The sequence below is a fragment of the Rana temporaria genome, chromosome 4 (assembly GCF_905171775.1).
Source record: "Rana temporaria chromosome 4, aRanTem1.1, whole genome shotgun sequence".
Lineage (NCBI taxonomy): Eukaryota > Metazoa > Chordata > Amphibia > Anura > Ranidae > Rana > Rana temporaria.
The window spans coordinates 189,666,682-189,675,545 of record NC_053492.1 but is presented as its reverse complement, the minus strand read 5'-3'; the positions used below and the strand labels follow the sequence as shown (position 1 = coordinate 189,675,545).

General features: G+C 41.7%; 1 long non-coding RNA gene across 1 annotated transcript; it reads left to right on the top strand.

The window, feature by feature from the left end:
* The first annotated feature begins 434 nt into the window (after positions 1 to 434).
* On the top strand, positions 435 to 8,251 carry LOC120936845. Its single transcript, XR_005748645.1, has 4 exons — positions 435 to 634; positions 2,651 to 2,785; positions 5,975 to 6,016; positions 8,007 to 8,251. It is a non-coding gene; the product is annotated as an uncharacterized LOC120936845 (long non-coding RNA).
* Positions 8,252 to 8,864: the final 613 nt, after the last annotated feature.

The window sequence follows — 8,864 nt, the reverse complement described above, 5'->3', positions numbered from 1 at the left end:
TTTGTGAGGGTCAGGGTTTTTGTTTAAAGTCCCATGCAAATCAATGGGAAATGTATGTTCCCACATAACTTCTGTACGCCTGGAGATATTTCAATAATACCTGGTACACATATTGTCCAAACGGCTAAAGATATTAACATGAAACTTGGTCACATGTTACTTATATGTCAGCAACAAACATAGGATAGGTGGTTTAACCCTTACCCACCCCCATTTGGTGAGGGTCGGGGTTTTTGTTTAAAGTCCCATGCAAATCAATGGGAAATGTATGTTCCCACATAACTTCTGTACGCCTGGAGATATTTCAATAATACCTGGTACACATATTACTTATATGCCAAATAAAAATATATGACAGTTAAATTAACCCTTACCTACACCCTTATATAAAAGATGGGTATATTTATATTACTATGATTTTCCTCCCCAAAAGGTTAAGATAGGAAGACCGGGCAACGCCGGGTATTCAGCTAGTATTGTATAAAGTTTGAGCATCACCGTTCACATAATTCAAAATTTCATGAAGAAGATTTGCTTGTATAGTTCAGTTGATTTAAAACAGAAGTTTACCATGATGCATTCTGTCTTTTAGGTACACCTACTACCACAACCACTACAACATCAAAACCATCAGGTACATAGCTGTAATTTTCATAGTCAGCATTTTTTGTTATCACTATCTGGTATTGCTCACAGTAAAGAGTAATATGATTTTTTTTTACATTATTTGACTCAAGATAGTAATTACAGGAGCCACTCCAACCTCTATTACTGAAAAATTGTATCAGTCAGGAGTGAAATACTGTATATCTGAATATGTACACATAGGGCCAGATTCTGGTACAATTGCGGCGGCGCAACGTAACCCGTTTACGTTACACCGCCTCAAGTTTTCAGTGTAAGTGCCTGATCCACAAAGCACTTACCTGTAAACTTGCGGCGGTGTATCGTAAACACGTCTGGCCCAAGCCCGCCCAATTCAAATGGGGCGTGTACCATTTAAATTAGGCGCACTCCCGCGCCGGACGTTCTGCGCATGCTCCGTTCGCAATTTTCCCGACGTGCTTTGCGCGAAATTACGGCGGCGCAATGTGTTTGTGAATCGCGACGTGCGTAACGTACTTACGCCGAAAAAAATAAATTCAAAATTGACGCGGGAACGACGGCCATACTTTAACATGGTGGAGTAATTTTACACCATGTTAATAGCACACTTAACTTTGCGACGGGAAAAAAAGACTTGGGCCGACATAACGAACGCGAAAACCTTTGTGGATCTCCGTAACTGCTAATTTGCATACCCGACGTATCAGGAGATACGCCGTCGTATCTATTCTGTGAATCTGGCCCATTGTACTTAATCATATGAGAATTTTCTTTTTAATTCTAGAGTAGTCTAAAAATATTAACAGCAAAATAATCCACTTCTTTTTGTACGCATACCCATACTTATACCAATTGGCTTAAATATTTTCTAGTTGTCTGACCTAGAAAAGATATAGAGATCAATAAATTCTGACACATTTCTAATGCTCATTTATAGCATGCATATTCTGGGACTGAGACTTAAAAGTGTTATGCCTCATACACACGACCGAGAATCTCGTCGTAAAAGAAATGTTGTTTTCCTCGACAAGGTTCTTGTCAAGCTTGACGAGATTCTTGTCAAGCTTTCCTTGCATACACACTGTCGAGACAAAATCTTGTTGTTCTCAAATGCGGTGACGACCAAACCCATACGACAGCGCTATAAAGGGGAAGTTCGATTCCACTGGCACCACCCTTGGGGCTGCTTTTGCTAATCTCATGTTACTGTGTGTTAAGTAAAAGTTTGGTGAGAGACGATTCGCGCTTTTCAGTCTGTTACAGCGTAACGAATGTGCTATCTCCATTACGAATGCTACTTTTACCGAAGGTGCGCTCCCGTCTCATACTTTATTGTGAGCATGCACAGGTTTTTAACCATACACACAAACGTGTTTCTCGTCCTAAACCAGCCCGACGAGAACCACGACCAGAAAATTGAGACTCCCGACGAGAAAAAAGAGAGCATGTTCTATTTTTTTCTCATCGAGATCCACAACAGTTTGCTCGACAAAAACAGCCAGGCAACTAAATTGTTTAAAAAGGGGCTAGCAATGTCAGCCCCAAGTGTTTGTCAATTATTATTTTTTCCATTTACAGAATATTTGTCCTATGATGCTTTTTACTCTTACTGATATGACTAAGGGCTCTTTCACACGGGACGGATCCATAAAGATCCACCCCGTGAACCTCCGCTTGCTCGGCGGGGATCGCTCCGCTGATCCCCGCTGAGCCAGCGGATGACAGGGCTCTCCCGGCACACTGTGCCGGGACCGCCCTGTCAGATCTCCACTCTCCCCTATTGGGGAATCGAATTTACACGGACCGTCTGTCCGTGGTCACCTGATCCGGTCCGCAGACGGATGGAAAAATAGGGTTTTCCTCCGTCTGCAGAATCAGAGGATTGCGGACCCGGATGAGATCGGGTGTCAGCGGATGTTCATCCGCTGACACCCGCAATCTCATAGGGATCAATCTATGTCCCTTTTTCATCTTTCAACATACAGTCCGCATGTGTGAAAGAGCCCTTACCAAGTATATCACAACATGTTTATTTTCTGTTTAGGTTCTACAACTTCTGTTACAACAACCACACCTCATCCTATCTCAAGCACCACTGAGTCTACAATAACATCATTTATCTCCACTACAAGCCCAAAGGCATTTTACACACCATCAAGTCCTCGTACACCTTCACCAGGTAAATGTCTTTTATTTATCTGACACAGTTTTCTATAACTGAAGTCTTAAGACACCAATTCTGACTAACTTGTGTAAGAAAGATTTGTATACTTACTATACCTATTTTCAGGCGGCTCCAGTACGATCATGTGATCTCCTCTGTGTCAGCCTGTCATAGAACATATGGTTTATTGTGCTCTACAAAACTGGTTACTATAAAATAACATGCATCTGTCTGACTAGTTAGGATTGTAAATGATCAGATTGTAACTTTATTCTATTAAATTAACATGCTGATGGGGGTCAAATTTCAAGAAGATTTTTAAGTGAATACATTTTTATTAGAATTTGACTTGGATGAACTAATACTGAATACCAGATAAAGGAACGATTCATATGTTGCACAATGATGCTTTTTTTTATATAGTGTAGTAATCATGAACATTGAGGTATGCCAAACAATATTTTACAAATGTATAAAAAAGCAATTAATGTGGTTATAAAGCCTTGTTTTATTTTTCATAAAAATAACGAACATGCTTATACTTACATGCTCTGTGCAATGGTTTTGCATAGAGCAGCTCAGATCTTCATCTTCTGGGGTCCCCGGCCAGTGCTCCAGGCCCCTCCACCCATGTGTGCTCGCTCCCGACTCCCACTGCTACGTCCATTGACACAGACAGCAGGACTCTGCCCCGCCCCCCGCTCCTGCATCTCTGGATTTGATTGACAGCAGCGAGATCCAATTGCTCCTGCCGCTATGAATCTGTCCAACGAGGAGAGAGACAGCGCCGGGAGCTGCTGCACCGTGCACATCTCTGAATTGGATGGGCTCAGGTAAGGGAAGGTGGGGGGTCTTGAGGGGCAGCTGCAGCACAGAAGGTTTTTCACCTTAAGGCATAGAATGCCTTAAGGTGAAAAACCTTAAGGCTTTAGAACCACTTGAACCACTTTAACCATTTCACGTGAAACAACGTACCTGTACGTCGTTTTGAGGAAGTGTTTGTACCAGGTAAAGCCTGCAGCGTTGTACTTTTTTTGTAGAGCTGGCAGTCGACTTTCTGATGATAACAACCATGTGGCTCAGATGCCGCTTGGCTGTTATAATAAGGAGCCGGAGGGGACGTCCCCCCTCCCGCCGCTCCTCCTGGGTCTCCCATCCCACCTGGAGACCCGGCTGGTTGGAGTCCCAAACAATGCCGCCCTTGGCTTCGATTGGGTTTTCAATGAAATAACCCGGAAGCGACGTCACAAAGTCGCTTCCAGTTTACTCCTAGTATTACAAAACACAGATTTTGGCGCTTTGAATACTTTTAAGTGCAAAGGAGGGATTTGGGGTCTTTTAGACCCCAGATCCCTCCATAAAGAGTACCTATTACCCACTATTACTGTCACAAGGATGTTTACATCCCTTGTGACAGTAATAAAAGTCATTAGATTTTTTTTTTAACCACTTGAAGCCCAGGTCAATTCTGACACTTCGCTCCTAGATGTAAAAATCATAATTTTTTTGCTCGAAAATTACATAGAACCCCCAAACACTATATACGTTTTTTTAGCAGAGACCCTAGAGAATACAATGGCGGTCATTGCAACTTTTTATCTTGCACGGTATTTGCGCAGCAATTTTTCAAACGCATTTTTTTGGTTAAAAAGAAAACAGTAAAGTTAGCCCAAGTTTGCATAATGTGAACGCCGAGTAAATAGATACCTAACATGTCACACTTCAAATTGCACACGCTCGTGGAATAGCGCCAAACTTTGGTACTTAAAAATCTCCATAAGCGACGCTTTAATTTTTTTTACTGGTTACATGTTTTGAGTTATAGAGGAGGTCTAGGGCTAGAATTATTGCTCTCGCTCTAACGTTTTTTTCAATGACTTAGAACTGTATTGCCGGGACCCGACAATTCATGAATAGCCGCGAGTAGTTTTAAATTACTTTTTTTCCTTTAGGGCTCTTTCACACGGAGCGGACCGTTTCTGGGTCCGCTCCGTGTGTCCGCCAAAGCTCAGCGGGGATCCCCGCTGAGCTGTCGGCGGATAGGGCGGTCCCCGCACACAGTGCAGGGACCGCCCTGTCTCTGCTCCGCTGTCCCCTATGGGGGATCGGATGCAGACGGACCGTCTATCCGTCTGCATCCGATCCGTTCCGCCGAACGGAAGAAAAATAGGGTTTCTTCCGTTCGGAAAAGCGGATCCCGACGGACGCGGACGCAAGCGGATGCTCCATCCGCTAACGGACGCGATCCCATAGGGATGTATTACAAGTCCGTGAACGGACTTGTAATACACGGACAAGTGGAGCGGACGTGTGAAAGAGCCCTTAGAAATTACATTTTATGCAGGGACAGTTCTAAACACAGGAAACATGTGCTACTTTACAGGCATACTATACACCCCCCTAGGTACAAAATGTAAAGAAATATTTCAGTTTTATTGTTTAATTTTAAGCATTATTAAAATCACTGCTCCCGAAAAAACTGCAGTTTTTAAAAACGTTTTTTTGCATTGATACATGTCCCCTGGGGCAGAACCCAGGTCCCCAAACACTTTTTATGACAATAACTTGCATTGTTATAAAATTAGCACTTTTGATTTCTTCCATAGACTTTTAAAGGGTGCTTTTTAAATTTGCCGCGAACACCCCAAATTATTCGCTGTTCGCCGAACGGGTGAACAGCCAATGTTCGAGTCGAACTCATGTTCGACACGAACATAAAGCTCATCCCTAATGACGACCACTTGGATTGACGAGAGGCCCACCCAGCCTTCAATTTAATGAAGTGGTTAATGTACTGTATATATTGCACCTGTGAAAGAACATATATTTTTTATTTTGTTTTATAAAACTGGTAGCTATAAAATACTATGAATTGCATGTCACTCTTTGCTTTATATTACTGTTTGCTTCAGTAGGGAAGCCCCATATTTATTATTATTAGATTATTATTGAAGGTGTTAGAGGTGAAGACTTCCGTAATGATGTTGCCATTCATGATATATCTTTCTTCCCAGGATACTGTCCTGGTAAGTCATGTGATCCATTTATAGTTCACTGACCTTTCCTTGGACTTTATCTTTAAATTATATTGTATAAAGTTTGAACATTACTGTTCACATAATTCAAAATTTCATGAAGAAGATTTGCTTGCATAGTTCAGTTGATTTAAAACAGAAGTTTACCATGATGCATTCTGTCTTTTAGGTACACCCACTACCACAACCACTACAACATCAAAACCATCAGGTACATAGCTGTAATTTTCATAGTCAGCATTTTGCGTTATCACTATCTGGTATTGCTCACAGTAAATAGTAATATGAACTTTTTTTTACATTATTTGACTCTAGATAGTAATTACAGGAGCCACTCCAACCTCTATTACTGAAAAATTGTATCAGTCAGGAGTGAAATACTGTATATATCTGAATATGTACACATTGTACTTAATCACATGAGAATTTTCTTTTGAATTCTAGAGTAGTCTAAAAATATTAACAGCAAAATAATCCACTTCTTTTTGTATACATACCTATACTTATACCAATTGGCTTAAATATTTTCTAGTTGTCTGACCTAGAAAAGATATAGAGATCAATAAATTCTGACACATTTCTAATGCTCATTTATAGCATGCATATTCTGGGACTGATGCCGCGTACACACGATTGTTTTTTCGGCATGAAAAAAAACGATATTTTTCAGCATGTAGAAAAACAAAGTTTTTTTCAACTTCCAACAATCATTAAAACGACGTTGCCCACACACGGTCGTTTTAAAAAAATGCTCTAGCATAGCGCGGTGACGTACAACACCTACAACGGCACTACAAAGAGGAAGTTCCATGCGGATGGCGCCACCATTTGGGCTGCTTTAGCTGATTTAGTTTTAGTAAAAGTCGATTTGTGCTTTTCAGTCTGTTACAGCGTGATGAATGTGCTTACTCCATTACGAACGCTAGTTTTACCAGAACAAGCGCTCCCGTCTCAAAACTTGCTTCTGAGCATGCGCGGGTTTTTCACGTCGTTTTAGCCCACACAAGATCATTTTTTACAACCCGAAAAACGACATTGTTCAAAACGTCGTTAAAAAATGCAGCATGTTCGAAAAAAAAAAATTGACGTTTTTCAGAACCCGAAAAATTATGTGAAGCCCACACACGATCATTTTAAATGCCATTTTTTTTAAAAACAACGTTTTTTTTAATGCCAAAAAATGATCGTATGTACGCGGCATGAGACTTAAAAGTGTTACAGTCAAAAACAGCCAGGCAACTAACTTGTTTAAAAAAGGGCTAGCAATGTCAGCCCCAAGTGTTTGTCAATTATTATTTTTTCCATTTACAGAATATTTGTCCTATGATGCTTTTTACTCTTATGCCGCGTACACACGATCGGTTTGTCTGATGAAAACGGCCTGATGGACCGTTTTCATCAGACCAAACCGATCATGTGTGGGCCCCATCGGTTATTTATCCATCGGTTAAAAAAATTGGAACTTGTTTTAAAATGATCTAATGGATAAAAAACCTATAGAAAAAAAAAACGATCGTCTGTAGGCACGTCCATCGGTTAAAAATACACGCATGCTCATAATCAAGTCGACACATGCTTGGAAGCATTGAACTTTATTTTTCTCAGCATGTTGTTGTGTTTTACGTCACCGCGTTCTGACACAATCGGTTTTCTAACTGATGGTGTGTAGGCAGGACTGATCATCAGTCAGCTTCATCGGATAACTGATGGAAAAATCCATCAGACCATTTTCATCGGATTGACCGATCGTGTGTACAGGGCATTACTTATATGACTAAGGGATCCATGATGATCCGCCCCGTGAACCTCCGCTTGCTCGGCGGGGATCGCTCCGCTGATCCCCGCTGAGCTGGCGGATGACAGGGCGGTCCCCGCACACTGTGCAGGGACCGCCCTGCCAGATCTCTGCTCTCCCCTATGGGGGGATCAGATGAATACAGACCGTCTGTCCATTTTCACTGATCCGATCCGCAGACGGATGGAAAAATAGGGTTTTCCTCTATCTGCAGAATTGGAGGATTGCGGAACCAGGTGAGATCGGGTGTCAGCAGATGTTCAACCGCTGACACCTGAAATCTCATAGGGATCAATGTATGTCCCTTTTTCATCCGTAAACGGATGGATGAAAAAACGGACATACGGTCCGCATGTGTGAAAGAGCCCTTACCAAGTATATCACAAAATTTGTATTTTCTGTTTAGGTTCTACAACAACTTCTCCTACAACAACCACACCTTATCCTATCTCAAGCACCACTGAGTCTACAAAACCATCATTTCTCTCCACTACAAGCCCAAAGGCATTTTACACACCATCAAGTCCTCATACACCTTCACCAGGTAAATGTCTTTGATTTATAACAATAGACAATAAGAGCAGCAATCAGCGCACAAACGATGCAATTAAACTAAAACATTTTTAAAGCTGAACGCAAAAAAAGGTAAACACGACCTCAAATATAGCAAATGAAAAAATATATAAGTGCAGCGCAATAAAAGTCCATATAAAAATGACTGAAGATGACACCCAGTGATACAGCAAAAACTCTTCAAACGAAAGTGATGTTTCCTCCACCAACAAGAGAAATGCTTCCTTACCAGATGGGATGGACCATTTGTGTTAACAACTGGTCAAAAAAGCTTGGTCTCACCATGGGAGAGAAGATGCGGATGGATCCAGCAGGGTGGTAAGTAATCCGATCAGATATAAAAAACAGAAAACACAATCTCAGTGTAGACTGTTTATGTTTTATTCCAAGGGTAAAAAAGTTCACTATACAGCAAAAATCCTGGACTGGACAATTGGCACAAAGAAATCCACTGAAGGACTACCGTCTGGTTTAGCGGACAAGATTAAAAGCATAAAAAAGCATGGCATGTAGCCGTGGTGTACAGCCGTGAGCGGCAATGGAAAGGACGCGGGTGACGTCACAAAGCCCCTCCCCCGTACGCGCGTTACGTCTGATTGGACTTCATCAGCGGTGGGTGGAGCCAGGGCATCACCCGACTCCTAGAAATACAGACGCGGCAACCATGGTGAGAGTCCCAAAACATAACACA